Source organism: Meriones unguiculatus, chromosome 4 (assembly GCF_030254825.1).
Source record: "Meriones unguiculatus strain TT.TT164.6M chromosome 4, Bangor_MerUng_6.1, whole genome shotgun sequence".
NCBI classification, from domain to species: domain Eukaryota; kingdom Metazoa; phylum Chordata; class Mammalia; order Rodentia; family Muridae; genus Meriones; species Meriones unguiculatus.
Genome location: NC_083352.1, coordinates 109519383 through 109535547, shown reverse-complemented (window position 1 = coordinate 109535547; position 16165 = coordinate 109519383). Strand labels below are relative to the sequence as shown.

The 16165-nt window shown below is 46.1% G+C and overlaps 1 protein-coding gene across 5 annotated transcripts in view; it reads right to left on the bottom strand.

The window, feature by feature from the left end:
* Znf217 (zinc finger protein 217) overlaps positions 1-16165 on the bottom strand; it is a 44339-nt gene that overhangs the window by 15440 nt on the left and 12734 nt on the right. Inside the window, exons 1-2 of one of the 5 annotated variants that reach the window (XM_021631244.2) lie at positions 11011-11092; positions 8246-8333 (exon numbers count right to left, since the gene is read on the bottom strand). The gene's annotated coding sequence lies outside the window, so the exon portion shown is untranslated. Of the gene's footprint in view, positions 1-7469; positions 7621-7654; positions 7800-8245; positions 8334-11010; positions 11093-16165 lie in introns of those variants that run through there. The other 4 variants (XM_060382778.1, XM_021631251.2, XM_021631242.2 and 1 more) reach the window with 4 other exon arrangements.

Here is a 16165-nt window from a genome sequence, read left to right as displayed (position 1 = left end):
GAAAGCAGAAACTGAAGCAGCACACATCTCTCAGGCTATGGTCCTTCCACCCCCGATCTGATGCTAAAGAACCACCCCCGATCTGATGCTAAAGTAAACCTTAAGTCAAAGGCTACCACCCCATGACCACTCCATTCTCTGCAACCAAGAGAATGAATTTTTTTTTTGTAAGTATGTATGTGTCTGTATTGAGTATATGCACACATGTGCAGGTGCCTGCAGAGGCCAGAAGCTGGGGGTGGGGTAGAAGAGAGATGTTACATCCCTTGTAGCTGGAGTTACAGGTAGTTGTGAGCCACCGGATGTGGGTGCTGGGAACTGAACCCAGGTCCTCTGGAAGACAAACAAATGGTATTAACTAATGAATTGCCTCTCTAACATTTTTGTTGGCTTGTTTGTTTTTTTTTTGTTTTGCTTGGTTTGTTTAGTTGTTTGTTTTGCAATCAAGTCTCTCTACATAGCAATGGATGTTGTAGAACTCCCTGTGTAGACCATTCTGACCTTAAACTCAGCGACTGCCTCTGCCTCCCAAACACTGGGATGTAAAGAATGTACCACCACACCTGGCTTCTCCCAGATTTTCCCCCACATTACACAAAGCTGACCAGCACAAACATCCCTGAACTGAGTTGAGGCCACAGTGTGGTCAGTTGCAGAGAGCACTGGCCTATCACACCATGTGTATGTCTGGGGTTCTACTCTGGCACTGAAAACACGACTGCACACTAGGGTTTGTCCCTCAAAATCTGACAGCAGGTGCTCACCCTTCTTCACTGAGAAGCCACTAATCTGGCTCAAATATAAAGTGGCTAAATAAGTTATCCACACATCAATTAAAATCAATTTGCTAAACTATAAGCTTTAAAGATTGCCACAGACTTAGTACCAGCACCTATCAAAACAGCTGTTCCTCTGTAGTTACTACCTAACAAATGGTCCCTCTGCCTGAAGTAGGCAGGCACACAGCTTTGCCAGAATGTTCTAGCCTTCCTCCTGGTGTGCAGAAGGCAACAGGACTGAAGAACATCAATGCAATATAGGTTTGTGTGGTTGCCAAGAAAGCAAGGATTCTAACCACACCAAGCTTGTTAAAAAGTACTTTTACAAAAAATGTCTGTTTAGAACCATGTTTAAATCTTCATTTCTGTAAAGAAAGCACAGAACCTGCTGCCCACAGTAGAACTGGCCAGGGACTCACTCTGCATTCCCTTACACCTTGAACAACCTGGGGCTTAATGCATATTAAGATTACTTCAGTTACTTTTTGATATACAACCACCTTTGAAATTCAGTAAGAACCATATGGCTTTAATTGCTCCAGTGTATCTGATAATTCTGTAAGTCACATATTGATGTGTGACTAAAGCAACCATGAATTCTACCAGTATCTGACTGTAAAATTAGCAATTACACAAGATAGGGGAAAGCTCAATGGACTGCTCAAAGCAGTTAATCAGGGGCTGGAGAGATGACTCAGAGGTTAAGAACACTGGCTGTTCTTCCAAAGGCCCTGAGTTCAATTCCCAGCAACCACATGGTGGCTCACAACCATCTATAGTGAGATCTGGTGCCCTATCCTGGTACACAGGCACACATGCAGGCAGAACACTGTATACATAATAAATAAATAATTTAAAAAAAGCAGTTAATCAGGGGAACTGCCACGCTGACTACTATACTTGGCCTTGGAAACACCACTGCACACCCATGTGCTCACGGCCCTCAGACAACACATCCGTGCTCTTCCTGTGAGTATGTGATCTCACATTCTCGGTAAAAACTATCCTACTGAGTATCAGGAAGGCAGTCAAAGGCACAGTAACTGCCTCTCACAGGCAGCAATCTGCCATGTCCTCCAATTGCTTCACCCAGGTTAGACGTGTTCTAATAAATACCCCGAGACAGTCAACTCACGGTACTACTACACTCTGGCCAATCCGCTTCCATCTTTTAAAACTACAAAATTAGGGCGGGAGGCATGGCTGAGTGACTAAAGACACTGGCTAGTTACTCTTCCAAAGACCCTAGGTTCAATTCCTAGTACTCATGTGGCAGTGCACAGCCTGCTAACTCCAGTTAAAGGGGAAAGACACATTACCCTATTCTGGCCTCCAAAAGTACACACACAGAAGTACATACAGGCCAAACACCTATAAAGTTGTTGTGGGAGAATTCACGCAGAGTGACTCACACCTGTAATCCCAGCACTTAAGAGTCAGGCGATTCTCTGTGAGTTCAAGGACAGCTTGGTCTACAAATAGACTACACCGAGAAACCCTGTCTCAAGAAACCAAAAAAAAAAAAAAAAAAGCCTTGGTGGGAGGGGTGTCTGTTAGGATTTGCTGCTTGCTTGAGTGTGAGTGTGTACCGCTTGCATGCAGTGCCCAGACCCTCTGGAACCAGAGTTCTGAATGGTTGTGAGCCACAATCTAGGTGCTGGGAACCGAACTCAGCCTTCGACAAGAGCAACAAGGTTCCTAATCTACAGGTTTTTCTCAACCATGCAAAAGGACTAACTTCTACATAAGTCTATAGTAACAATCAAAACCTACCACCTTTTTATTTGTGTGTGTATGTGGGGGAATGCATGCCACCACACATATATAAAGATCAAAGGGCAGACAATTTTAGGAAGCCAACATTCTCCCAAGAACCAAAATGCAGGTCATCAGGCTTGATTACAAGTGCCTGTCTAGGCCATCTCCACAGACCCTAAACGTGTAACTTTTGATCTTTCCACACTATGCCAAGGAAAGCACCAAGGTCACACAAAGAGCTAAGTGGTCAGCCCAACTTTCCTACCAGATGAGTTGATAGGAAACTGAACACTTAAAAGTTGAGAGAAACAAGATTTAAGTGTAAATTCTCAGTTTAAATTCAGCATCACAGCTTAATTTGCCATCACAGGCAAAACACTGCTGTAAGGCAAGGTAGAGAAGATCCTGGGCAAAATAACCCCATTTCCTCAAAGTCATATAAAAACACTCTCAACACTAAAACTCATGAGGGCAAAGGACTACGGTATTCTGTTCCTCCCCCCCTTAACTATAAACTGCCAGATTCACCCCCAATCAGAGTTCAGGTGTGCCAAAGGGTCCAGTTTTACTTTTAATAGTATCAAAACTAATGCTACTGAGAGCTAGAAACTTGACTTACAAATACCCCATGTTGATCTGCTTTGAAGCAGATTACAGGGGAAATGACATTCTTGGTAATTTTCTATTAGGCAAGATGGAACACTGGTGTCCCGAGTTTCTCAGAGTAACTTCTGCTCGTGCAGGGCAACCTTCCATGTGCTGTGAGAGCAAACAGAGCCAGAGGAAAAGGATTTCAGGAAACTAAAAAAGCAAACCCCAGAATTACCTGGACTTGTTGGCTCTAGAGTTTATTCTGATTCAGTGTCTTTGTGCATAGCATGTTCATACATACATGCATACACACTCACAAATATACAAACATCATCAACAACAAATAATATGGTCATTATATGGCACCAAGAATTATACACTATGCCATTTTTTTTTAGAAGGTTAAATGGCAGGTTCTAAATTAAGAGTCACTTTAACTTCAAGTAGAATACAAGCTCAGGAAATGTCCTTAAAACACAGGCTTTTTCTTCAACCTCATAGAAGGACCCCTGCCTAGATTTACTGAAGTTGAATAAATGCTGAATGTGTATCCAGCTCTTTCATAGTTACCTGTTTGCATCTCAGATAAAAATAAAATCTCCTTTCAATGAGTAAGACCAATCATTGTTGGAGAGATTTACATGTTAAGGTGTAAACCATTATAGGAAATAAAGGTCTGCCACCAAAACTGAATTTTGCCTATTAAGTAGTCACTTATCCAGAGTATCTGGCAGACCACTTCTTTACAGGATACTATTTTACAGACACCTAGCCATTCAACACAATCTTAAATCTAAAAGATCATCACAGTCACCCATTAAAAAGCCAGCCTGACTTGGAGGCAAGGCAGGCAGTATAGGCCAAAAAGGCAACTGGTAAATCTAAACAAAAGCCAGGAGGATTCAACTCTTGCGCACCTTTGCTCCAAAAGCTGCCTCTCCAGGTTCAGTAATTTTATTTCTCAACTTAATCATAAAATTACCAAACTGGCTCAAAAATGTTGCTAGCCTGGGCAGGAAGCAATGGACTGTTTAGAAGGCTGCAGTCAACAAACGTTCAAATGTAAAAATTTCTCTAGGGAGCTCAACATAAAAGGGTAATTTGTGGCGGCAGCTGGCTAACAGGGGCTTTCCCCATTTATTTGGAAGCTAGACATGTCCAAGAACTGAGCTTGCTCATCAGATGAAGATTTTAAGAAAATGGTGGTGTGCCCCCCCACACACACACACTTCCTTCAAGGCAAGATTTCTATCTGCCCTCGTGGTCTGAATTCAAAACCCTTTGGCCCACATACCATTGCAAATTTGCCTGCTATATTACTGGCTGGCCAAGAACCTTAATCCAGATCACCTAACTGAAAGGCCAGCTTTGCAGCAATTTCTACAGTGGCCCCACAACGAGGCCATAAAGTGATATTCCACCAGCTTCCCACACACATGCACAACAAAGTAAAACATTTCCCCCAAGTCTCTGTGTGATGATACCCTTTCCTACACGCACACCTAAACTAGTTAACATCCCTCACCCTGAAGAACCTGGGGCTGAGGTGTGTGGACGGAGGCTCCTCCATTGTCACAGCTTGGATTTACATGCCTGTAGCTAAGCACTTCCTGGTTCAGAATATTTAATAGGACAGGGATCCTTTAAATCAATTTTGGTAAGCTGTTCTACACCTGTCTTCCAAGTTTTTATTTTTAATAACTCTAAATTAAAAATTATTCCATATTCTCAGCTGTGGTCTTTTAACTTAAAATGGCACATTTTGATACTAGACTACCCAACAGTTGATCCAAACTGCCTCCCTCATGTTGTTCCTTGTAATTCTATAAAGCTGGAAAACCCACACTTCTTGATAGCTCAGCTTCAACTTCCCAAATTATTAATTACACATACTGCCACGGGATTAAACTGAAATGGGAAATCAGGAACCAGCCATTTAAAACAAATTATTGCCAGTGACCTCAAAATTCACAATGCAAGCCACACAGCACATACGAGATGAACAATCTCAAAATAATTATTTTCTGACTGCTTGGAAACATGGCTTCCTATACAGTACTTTTAAGGCCCCAGTCATTTGTTTTCTTGTTTTCACAGCAGCCAGATAGCAGATCTTTTATGAAGTCCTGTGTTTTAGGCAGTCAAGGGTCATTAAAACTACTCCAAAGTTCTTGTCAACCAGTATCATGTTTGGAACAAGTGGGAAAAAAAGAATGTCATTTGATATTCTTGATAAAGTGGGAGCCCCCGAGGCTGTAATCAGGCAGCTCAGAATGAGAGGCTCCTGGGCTGGGGGTGGCAGCCCCGCTGTGGCACAGCAGCTCATACGAAGGCGACGTTAAGGGAGAAGAAAAGGTGATTAGCACGTATCTGCCAGGAGACAGAGACTGAGTCACCCAGGGCCATTGTATGCCTTAATTATTTCATCAGTTTATAAGAGACTTGATGATTAAGTCTTATTTTCAGATTTCCTCCAAAGCAAGCCCACTGGAAAAGGATTAGGGGCTTCTATCCACCCACAAGTTTCTATGCCAAAAATGGGAGACTTACAAAGAGAATGTAACACCCCCCCCCACCCACCCCCCTCCAAGAAGCCAGAGTCAGAACTTTCTCCCCTTCTACCTCCCCTACCACCTGGGGGAAGAGAGAGAGAGCGCTATTATTAAAATAGATCCTTCAGCATAAAGAGGAAATTTTTTCTAAGTGGTATCTTAGTTCCTTTTTAAAGAAAGAAGTGAAAGGGGATAATACAAAGCCAAGACACTTACTAAACTTCAGTCTCATGAGTTATCACACTGAAAAAGAGGAGAGGGACTACAAAGTGGGAGGAGGTGTTGAGAGGATAAAAGGGGCTGGAAACTTTCACCAGCTGGTCCTTCCCGCTTCCTCCTCCTGTGTGCGGACCATGGTAGAGCCTAAAGAGCCAAATAATTCCCAGGGATGACTAACCCTCTTCTAACTATTCACAACTGAATCTTCAGAGGTCACACTGCCTCTTGGATTTTATACTTACATAACTGGAAAACTAGCAGCATGGGGGGAGGGGGCTCAAGGGTGTGAGTCTCAATAAAATCATCAGATTCAAAGTTAAAATCAAAATAACTGAAAAGCAAAAATACACCACCAGACTCCAGAAGTTTGAAAAAAAACAGTATCTGAAATAAATAAGACTTCCCGAGAGGGAGGAGGAAAAAGTCATCTACCATTAAGGACACACCTTAAAAGTTCTCGGCACATTAAGCACAAACTAGTGGTTGATGGATTCGTTTTTCGAACAGAAAGCAATTAGGTTGGTTCTCTGCACTTGTCACTACAGAAGAATTTTTTAACTAGACCTGTTAACTCATCCTTCTCGAAACAAAAACTTAGCATCTGAAATCTGATTTGGTACCAACCAAAGCAGTTGATCGCTTTGGGAGAAGTAGCCAAGAACACTCTGGACGTCCTTCACTTACAAGGAGAGGTGAAAGGCCCCCTGAGGCCCCACCTAGTCGCCAGGCATGGCCAGCAGCTGTGGCTACCCTGCCTCTTTTGTTGGCCTTAATCTCATGTCAAGTTATTCAACCAACTCAAAAGCGAGGAAGACATAATTGAATCAACCTGAACTAAATCAGATCTAGGCCTCTTTCAAACATACAGCTTAATGGCTCCAACTCATCCCAAACCAGGAAACTGGCCACGGGCTCCAGTGGTACACATGGTGCCCTACAGCCCCGGGACCCCAGGCTGGCGCCCCTTAACCAACGCGTGCTCAGGAATGCCTGTTTCTCAGAAAGAGAAACTAAGGCTCACAGGACACACAAGCCTTCCGGCTGGGAACGACCACCTTCCCCCGCTCCCGCCCCAAACAATAACAACTTGAAAAGTTTCTTCTGGGGGAGTGCGGACCGGCCCCCACTAGGGATCCCAGAAACGGACCCCCCCCCGGGATTTCGGCTCACTTCAGGAAGCAAACCTTTCGGGAAAAATCCCCGCCTGCTGTCCCCACCCCCACCCTCCCCGCCCAAGAATGCGCTTCCCGTGCTCCGAGGGTCTGGGGCGGGGGGCGCCCTTCCCTGTGCGCCCGCTCGCGTCAGGGCTAAACTGAGGCGCACGGGGCCGCGCCCTCCCGTGTGCGGTTCCGCCTCCCGCCGCCTCGCACGAACTTCCCACGGGAGTTTGCGGGGCGTTCTAAGTTTGGGCGTGAAACCGAACACCTCCTCTGGCTGGCAGGACGCAGCTCAGGCAGAGGCGCGGACCCCCCGACGGCCACGCCGCGCCGGGCGGGCCATTGTCTCAGCCGTCCCTCCCAGCCCCACGCGTGGCCACGGCCGTGGGGACGCGGCCCCGGCGCCCCTTTACCTGCGGCCGTACGGCTGCACCGCCCAGCCGTGGGCTGAACGGGCGGCGGGGGCGGCGCGGCCTTTGTGCGTCTGCCGCTGCCCCGACGGCGCCGGGACCGGGACGGGGCAGCGCCATGCCCGCCTCCCACGGCCGCGGGCGCCGGGACCCCCACCCCCACAGCGGCTCCGGGGGGCCGGGCTCACCTCCGGCGCGGGGCGAGGGAGCGGCGCGGGCGCCCCCTACTCGTCCGCGCGGGGACAGTGCAGGCGCGGGGTCCCTGCGCGGGCGGCCGGCGTCCGGCGGGGGGACTGTTGGGGCAGAAAGTGCTCGCAGCAGCTGTTGCGCCCTCCCCACGGCCGCGCCGCCCGACGCCACGCCCCCGGCCGCGCTGGGCACGCCCCCTCGGCGCCCGCGCCTGTGCGCAAGCGCAGCCCCGACCCGCCCACAGCTGCCGGCCACGCCCCCCACGGGCCCCCGGGGCGCGAGCCCCGCAGAGCAGCGCGCGCACCCCACTCCCACCCCGTGGGCTCCCGCGCACGCGCGCCCCGCGCCGCCTCCCGCCATCCGGCTTAACGTGGCGCGCTCGCGCCCGGGCGGTTCCAGTGACAGGTATTCTGGAAGGGGTGGGGGCTACGAGCGTTGCGCGCAGGCGCACAGCCAGTCCTCCCTCGCTGCCTCCCCCTCCCTTGCAAGGTGCGCCCGGAGAGGGGAGGGAGGGAGGGACCGGTTGCCCAACTCCCGGGTCGCCTAGAATCACGAACAAAAAAAAAAAAAAAAAAAAAAAGGCAACCAACCTTGCCACAGGCTTCCAGGAGCTTATGAGATAGCGGTGTTCTGAAGGTAAACACTTTTCAGAGAGTCAACGTAAAGAAGATCCGGGACCTACAAGGATTAAATTTCTCTAAATTAGTATCTTTTATAAAGCTAATTGCCTTTTTTCCTTAAGACCCTGAGCTTGTGTTTCCATTATAGTTTCATGTCTAAATTTGGACTTGGTACCACGAATCTACTTACTTTGCATAGAAATTCACTTGGGTGAAACTAAGCTTAAAAGTGGGGTCAAAACAAAAACAACAACAAAAACACACACACACACATCCCTTTATGCTGAACTCATTTAAAGCTCTTCCCTGTTTTGTTCCTGACTCATATTAAAGATGAAAGAAAAAGCAGGAAAAGGTTGGGACTCCAAAGGCCTGAGACTCATGCCCCGTGTTCTTTAAGCAAGCCCCAGAGAAGAACTATGGCGGCCACAATCACTTCCAATAATTTTTCTGCTCTAAAATGCAAATGAATTCAAATGTAAAATAGATCTATTGCTTCACACCGAACGGCCAACTTGTTTGTTTCTTTTTCAAGCTGGCCCTCCGTGTGTCAGAAAGTGGAAAAGCATCAAGAAAAGCATTCATACCCATTTCCTAAATCAAAGGGGTGGGGGGGAACCAACCGGAACTGGTAAGCAACGCAGTCCTTAATAAATAGGAAGAAGAATTCAAGAAGACAGCTTAGCAAGGGGCAAGAATCTGCCTTGTAGAATGTTTTTGCTGTCGTTTTACATATAACTACCAACCCACATATGGTCTCGTTAGTCTTTTTTTTTTTTTTTCAAAGGAAGTGAATCAATTACTTACAATTAATTAGCATTGCTGGAAGTAGGAACCTTAAGCCAGTCCTGATTCTCATTCAAGCACATAAGATATTGATCATTTTTAGTACTAGGGTTCCTTTTCTCACCACAGATTAATATCTCTCTCTAAAGTACTGGCTAAAGCCTTATAAATATTCACGATCAGAACACAACGGCTCAGCAAACATTCAGACGCAGGAGACTTCACTTAACTTTGTCCCAAAAACCACTGGGGGTGGGGGGAAGACACAGCTTTGATACAAAACAAAGAAAACTATGACCAAGTAACGAGGCTGGAGGTGAAGCCTCAGTCTTCGTGTTAATGGATAACCTTTGCACTCCGAAGCCTTGATACTGTAAACACAATAGCTGAGAGTTAAAAATCCCAGCGTGGAGACGGAGAATAAAGGAAAGTCCAAACTTCTCAGGAGCAATGGGGAAACAGTCAAATATTTTGACAAATCATCATTTGGCTAAGAACAATGAGACTCGGGCTCTCAGACCTTGTAGCTACTGAGTTATTTTCAGAGCAAAGGAAGAAAGGGGAGGGGGGGTGTTTTCCTCCATGCCCTCACAAAGCCACCACTCTGTTAAGCCATTTTGGCATCAGATGGTCTGTTACTGTTTCTCCTCCCCTTCCTCCCCCCACCACAAATAAAGGGGGGAGCAACTTACTATGTTGTCGCTTTTAAAATTGAAAGAGAATTGCCTTCCCTGCTCTATCTGCTAAGAGATTTGAATGAAATCCTGATGTCTGAAGTAAAGAATTACAAAGAACCTTCCCTCCTGGAGATGTGCCAACAAAACTGGGAAATCGTTGCAAAATTCTGCCACTGACGGCTGAGCTTGCAAACACACACCGTGTTTTCCAAGGGACATGGAAGGATCGGAATTCCTGCCTTAGAATGCAGAGGCTCGTGCCCCGCGCTGATTTGGGAAGCGTGGGTCGTTAGACACAATTAAAAGTCGGAAAGTCACAGGAGAACACGAGGGACGTTTGGTTTCGTAATAAGCAGCTAAGAACTCCCCACTCCTGGGCTAAGTGGAAACTGAAAAATCGAACGTTGGTCTCCACGGCCTTGGCCCCGCCCACGCGGAACCCTGCTTCGCCATCACTCACTTCCCAGGCTGCGATACTTCTAAAGGAATCAGGTGCTGAAGAACGCAGACACGCAGAGTGGGACCCGGCTATCCGTCCCCGCTCCTGGCATCTGCACGTGTAGCCTAATCCAGGCCCCAATCCACCTCCTCCTGAACCGGACGAACCTCAGCCACGTCTCTTCTTTTTCAGTTTCCAAACACTCCCCCAGACCCCGCCCGCCTGCCCCAAGACACATTTCCCAAAGTGCGCTTATAAAATCACACACCATTATCTCTGATTTCATTTTAGTGCTAGCAGGCCTCTTCCTTAAACTAACATCTGATTTTCTATCCAGACCCTGCCTGTATTCGAAAAATCTAACAAAAACAAGAGTAAGCCTGGTTTGCTGTATATACTATCTACAGGAATTATCTTCTTGAGACGAAGTCCTAATTAGAAGTGCAGATGAAACATAATCTTTCCTAAGTATTTATTTCACTGTGGAACAGATTACAGAGAAACAACTTGGAAACGAACTCCCTGGAGCTGCAGCACAAACGGCACAGACGCTCAAAAGGACTCAGTGTGCAGGGCAGGAAAACCAGAAAAACTGCAACCAGCAGGAAACAGAAAAAGTTAGTCGGAACCTGCATTTACAAACTACAAAGGACATTTGAGAGGGAGGCGGGGGGCAGCCCTCTTCCCAAGACTGAAAGCACTAAATTAAGGAGAGGTAACAAAACAAAGCCGAGGGGGGCACTCCATCTTCCCTTCCTAAATTTCAACCCCACGGAAGCCATCCGTTTTCAAATACCCGGTAAGGTAAGAGAGAAGTAGATGGCAGAAATTACCTTTCAGGAGGGAAGGCGGTGCTGGAACCGGGAAATCTTAGGAGCCTGCCAGTCCACCTGGCCCGGAACAATACAGCAGGAGATGTGATTGCTGGTTTTTACAAGCAAACCAAGAAGGGAGGGGCTAAGCGTAAAGCTCAATTTAAATAGGTTGAGATATAATCTGACTTGATTGACTAGATCACCCTTGATTGGGTTAAGAACACCATTTGATCTAAGCACATCTGTCCTTTTCCTCTAGTTTGTTTACCTCTTTTACAAACACAACTGCAGTCTTCCCCTAATATTGCTGTTTCCCAAGGCTGCCTTCTCTCAAAGTATTCGTGGAAACTGCCTTAAAGACTGAGGCGTACAACATTCCTAGAGAAGCTTCTCTCAAAATTTCTTGGACTCAACAGGTTTCCCAGTGGGGCAAGGGAAGACAGAGAAAAGTAACAATCATTGAAATCCAATCATGGCCACCATCTCAATGGAGAGAATCGGTTTTTTGTTCACACACTGAAACCAAAACAGTCTGGAGGCAAGAAGATGAAGGCATTCGAGGCTAGTGTGACTACATGAGATCTTGTCTCAGAAGAAACAAAAACAGGAGGGGACCCCGTTCAGGTGGCAGAGGGCTGCCTTGTGTGCAGGGAACCCTGGCTTCTGTCTCCAGCACAACTATGAACAAGGGCATGGCGACACATGTTATAATGCCAGCACTGGAGAGGCGGAAAGAGAAGGCTCAAAAGCTGGAAGTTGTTCTCAGCCAAACAGTGAGTTTGAGCCCGGCCTTTTCTCAAAATAACAATAATCACAGGGTGTGGCAGTACAAACCCTTAATTTCAAGGCTCTAGTGACAGAAACAGGCAGATCTCTGTGACTTAGGGGGCAGCCTAGTCTACAAAATGAGTTATAGGCCATCCAGAGCTGTGTAGAGACCCTATCTCAAAGAACCACTTAATAGGTATTATATTAATAATATTAATAATCTATAATTAAGGGCAGGAGAGAAGGCTCAGCAGTAAAGGGCACTGACTGCTCTTCCAGAGGATAGAGATTCAAATCCCAGCAACTACATGGCAGCTCATAACTATCCGTAATTCCAAGATCTGACACTCTCACATAGACATGCTTGAAGGCAAAACACCAATGCACATAAAATAAAGATAAATGAACTTTTTAAAAAAAATTTTTAAGAATTAGCCAGGCGTAGTGTGCACACCTGTTAAGCTTAGCCCTCGGGGAGGCAGAGGCAGATGGAGCTCTGTGAGTTTGAGGCCAGCTGATCTACAAAGCAAGTCCAGGACAGCCAAGGCCGCACAAAGAAACCTTGTCTCAAAAAAACCAAAACCAAGAATAATAATAACCTATAATTCTATGATACATATTTAATTATCATCACTTAAAACCATACGAGTATTCTGCAAGTCTGGTGCCACCTTGCATTACAATCAATAAATTTTCTTCCCCACAAACAACTCTATTAAAGTTTATATGCACATTTCTATCAGCAAATCCTGTATTTCCAATTTTGGAGCTGGGGATATAGCTGAGTGGCTCAGCAATCAGGCACAGAGCCCCAGGTTCAATCCCAAGCACCTCAAAAATATTTTGAACCTCAACTATGTCTACTTATGTGTATCTCTAACCCCAGCCTGATGGAGGGCACACTCCATTTTCTGCTCCAGTCACACCCAGTGACCATGTACATGCTTCTCAGCTTCTGTCTAGCTTTGCCTTCATGCTTTCTCCATCCATAACAAAGAACACCCTTCACAGTAGAGAGCAGAGCCTGACACCACCCAGCTCAGTGGCTTCCTATTGCCTTGAGCAAAAGAGAACAGCTTCCTTAGCTGGCCTGGCTAGCCTAGGGGTCTGGCCACCATCTTGTGGCCTCACGTCTTGGCAGGATCCTCACTTCAAATCCTACACATATCAGCAGTGCTCTTCCTAGACCAGAGCTTTCCACATGTCCTGCTCCTGCCACCATTGCTTCTTACTCTCCACAAACAAAAACACAAAAACAAAACACCTACTTTCCCTTCTCTTCTAAGGGATCCGACACGGTAGCCTAGACAGGCACAGCCTCTCCCTTCATCGGGGCTCAAATCCTTGGGCTCCACCACTTAAGAGCTGAATAATCCCAAACTATTATTTAGTCTCCATTCAGGTTCAATTTCCTTACCTAGAAAAGGGTGTGGCAAGCCTAGCCTGATTGCTCAGGGCAGTTAACTCCAGCTGCTCAGAGGGCTGAGGCAGAAATTCAAGACTAGACAGGGCAACCTGAGACCCTGCCTCCAAAATTAAAAAAAATAAATAAATAAAGGATGTGAAGGCACAAGCCTGTAAGGAGGAAAAGGCAGGTCGATCTCTGTGTGAGGCTACCATGGTTTATAAGTGAGACCCTGTCTCAATCAATTAACAGTGTGATAGTTCAAACCTGTAATCTCAGCATTCAAGTGGTAGAGGCAGGAGGATCAAGAGTTTAAGGCTGACCTGGGTTACATATTGGTTCTAAACTAGCCAGGGCCCCATTAGATGCTGTCTCAAAAACAGTAACAAAGTAAACTAATCATGACGCTAGATGCCCAAATTCCTAAACACTTAAGAGGCTGAGGCAGCAGGAGACCCTGTCTCAAAGTAAAACAGGGCTGGGAATAAAACTCAAAAGACAAACACTTCCGTTGCACACAAGAGGCCTTCGATTCCATCCCCAGTACTGCAAAAAGAAAAGCAACTGTCGTTAAGGAAGATGAGCATGATAAGAAATATAATGGTGAGCTGGGTGTGGTGGCAGGACTTTAATCGCAGCCACTCAGGGTGGATCTCTGTGAGTTTGAGGCCAGCCTGGTCTACAATAGGACAGCCAAGGCTACACAGAGAAACCCTGTTTCAAAAAAAAAAAAAAGAAAGAAAGAAAGAAAAAAGGAATATAATGGCCATGCAATTACTGAGATTACCTGCAGAAATAACACATTTCTCCAGGACTCTAGGGATTCCTGAGACTGAGCAAACCCTCCCTACTGGCCCAGGCTTCTGGGTAGCCTGAGCTGGCTGTGACCACAGGAGGCAGCATGGAAGGCAAAACAATGAGTTCTTGTCCATTCTGGGCTTATCTCCTTAGACAGACAGAAGGAAACTGGAGAGAAGGAGAAACTCCCTTCCCAGAAATCAGGCAGTGGTCATTATGGCCAGATGTGGTGGTCTACCTCTGTAATCACAGAATTGAGGGGTGTTAAGCCAGGAGAAAAAGGAATCCCCTACCAGCCAATGCTACTGAGCAACAGATGCTGCCTCATTAGACACACAAACAATAAATAAAGAGTAAAAACATATAAATTGGTGCTGGGGCTTTAAGCCAGTCAGGGGCACAAAGCCCAGGGTCTTGTATCAGGCATGGAGGTTCTTGCCTATAGTCCTAGCATTTGAACGGTAGACTCAGAAAGACCAGAGGTTTAAGGTCAAGCACTACTACCTCAAAATTAATTGGAAAAAAAAAAAGTGAGAACAAATAATAATAATAATAAACGTATTAGTGAGTTAAGAAGCCCATGGCCTGGGGAGTTGAGTTTGCTTGCAGTGGGATGTCAAAGGTTAATTCTCTTCTTCTAGATAGAGCTTAATTTGTAGTTTAGCCCCCACACCCTGCTGATTCCCCTCAACCCTCTATACTAGTCTCTCATGCCCCTGGTACCCCTTTCCTGTTCAGGTCATCTCCCCCATTCCAATAGTTAAAAAAAAAATATCCCCGTGCTAAAGGCTGGTGCATGCCAATCAAAGCTCTACCCAGGCCTCTCCCACAGTGTACTTTCAGCTGGAAGCTTCAGTCCAAGGTCCCCAAATTTCCAGAGCCACCCTGCCTGACTGCACATACTTCCATCTCCAGCTGGTTCATTATGCAAGCCTGGTGATATCAGAGCCTTGTCTCAATTCACCAAAGTCTCTTAGAATGAAAATAAATCAACAACAGAGACTGGTAAGACCAGGTGCTAGATCATCCAAAGACTACAGACATTGTTATATTTACAGTAGTTTAGAAGAAAAAAAAAATCTGAGTTTGAGGCCAGCCTGGTCTACAGAGTGAGTTTCAGGATAGTCTGGGCTACACAGAGAAACCTTGTCTCAAACACTCAAACAAACAAAGAATCTACAGGCTGTTAATCTACAGGCCTGGAGTTAGGTTCCAAGCATGTACACCAAGTATACATGCATAAACTATATAGTGAGCTCTGGGACAACCAGAGCTACATAATAGAGCTAGACACTGTCTGGAAAAAAAAAAGTTTTAGTATAGATTTTTATTCTCTATCAATTACTTCACAACTGTGGAATTTAATAATGTAACTTTCTTGGAGTAAATGACTCTTTGTTTTGTTAGCTCCAGTGTCTAAACTTTGTTTTTTGTTTTTTTTTTAAGAGTTCGAGAGTCTCACCATCTAGCCTTTGGCTGTCCTGGAAATCCTACATGGACCAGGGCTGGACTCTGCTCTGATCCTCCTGACTGCCTCCCAAGTGCTGGATTAAAGGCACACTATCATGCCCTGCCTAAAACATATTTGACACCTTATTTCCTGGATGTTCCACCACATTGAGCTCTGGTCCACCACCTTCCCTTCTCCTGTCCTTGACCAGCAATATTACACTTTGTCCACAAGAAGGAAGTCATGACTGCGGCCAGGGCCTTCAATACAGCCGGCCAGGGCCTTCAATACAGCCGTTCTGTCCCTGTCTCTATTCCTCAAGAGATGGTAGAGTGTCTGAAAGTGGTAGGAAAGGTCGTAAAATAATGGGCTTGCTCCACAGAGTGAGAAGGCAATTAAAGTTTCTAAAAGGTAAATACTCAGCGGGGGGGGGGGGGGGGGGGAACTGCCTCTCATCATGGCCTGTGGATGTGGGAACCAGAGCCAGGAGGATCAGCACAGGTTTAAGACCAGCCTGGTCTACACATTGAGTTCCTGGGATAACTCTCACCTCATTAAAAAGAAGAAAGAAAAAAAAAAAAGCAAGCAAAACAAACAAAAAAATAGCCTGGGTGATGTCAAAGCACTTGTTACCAAACCAGACTATGACCTGAGTTAGATCCCCAGAACCACCATGGTGAAAGGGGAGAACCTACTCCCAAAGGTTGTCCTCTGACCTCCATGTGGGTGCCATGCCACTTACATGTGCTCTT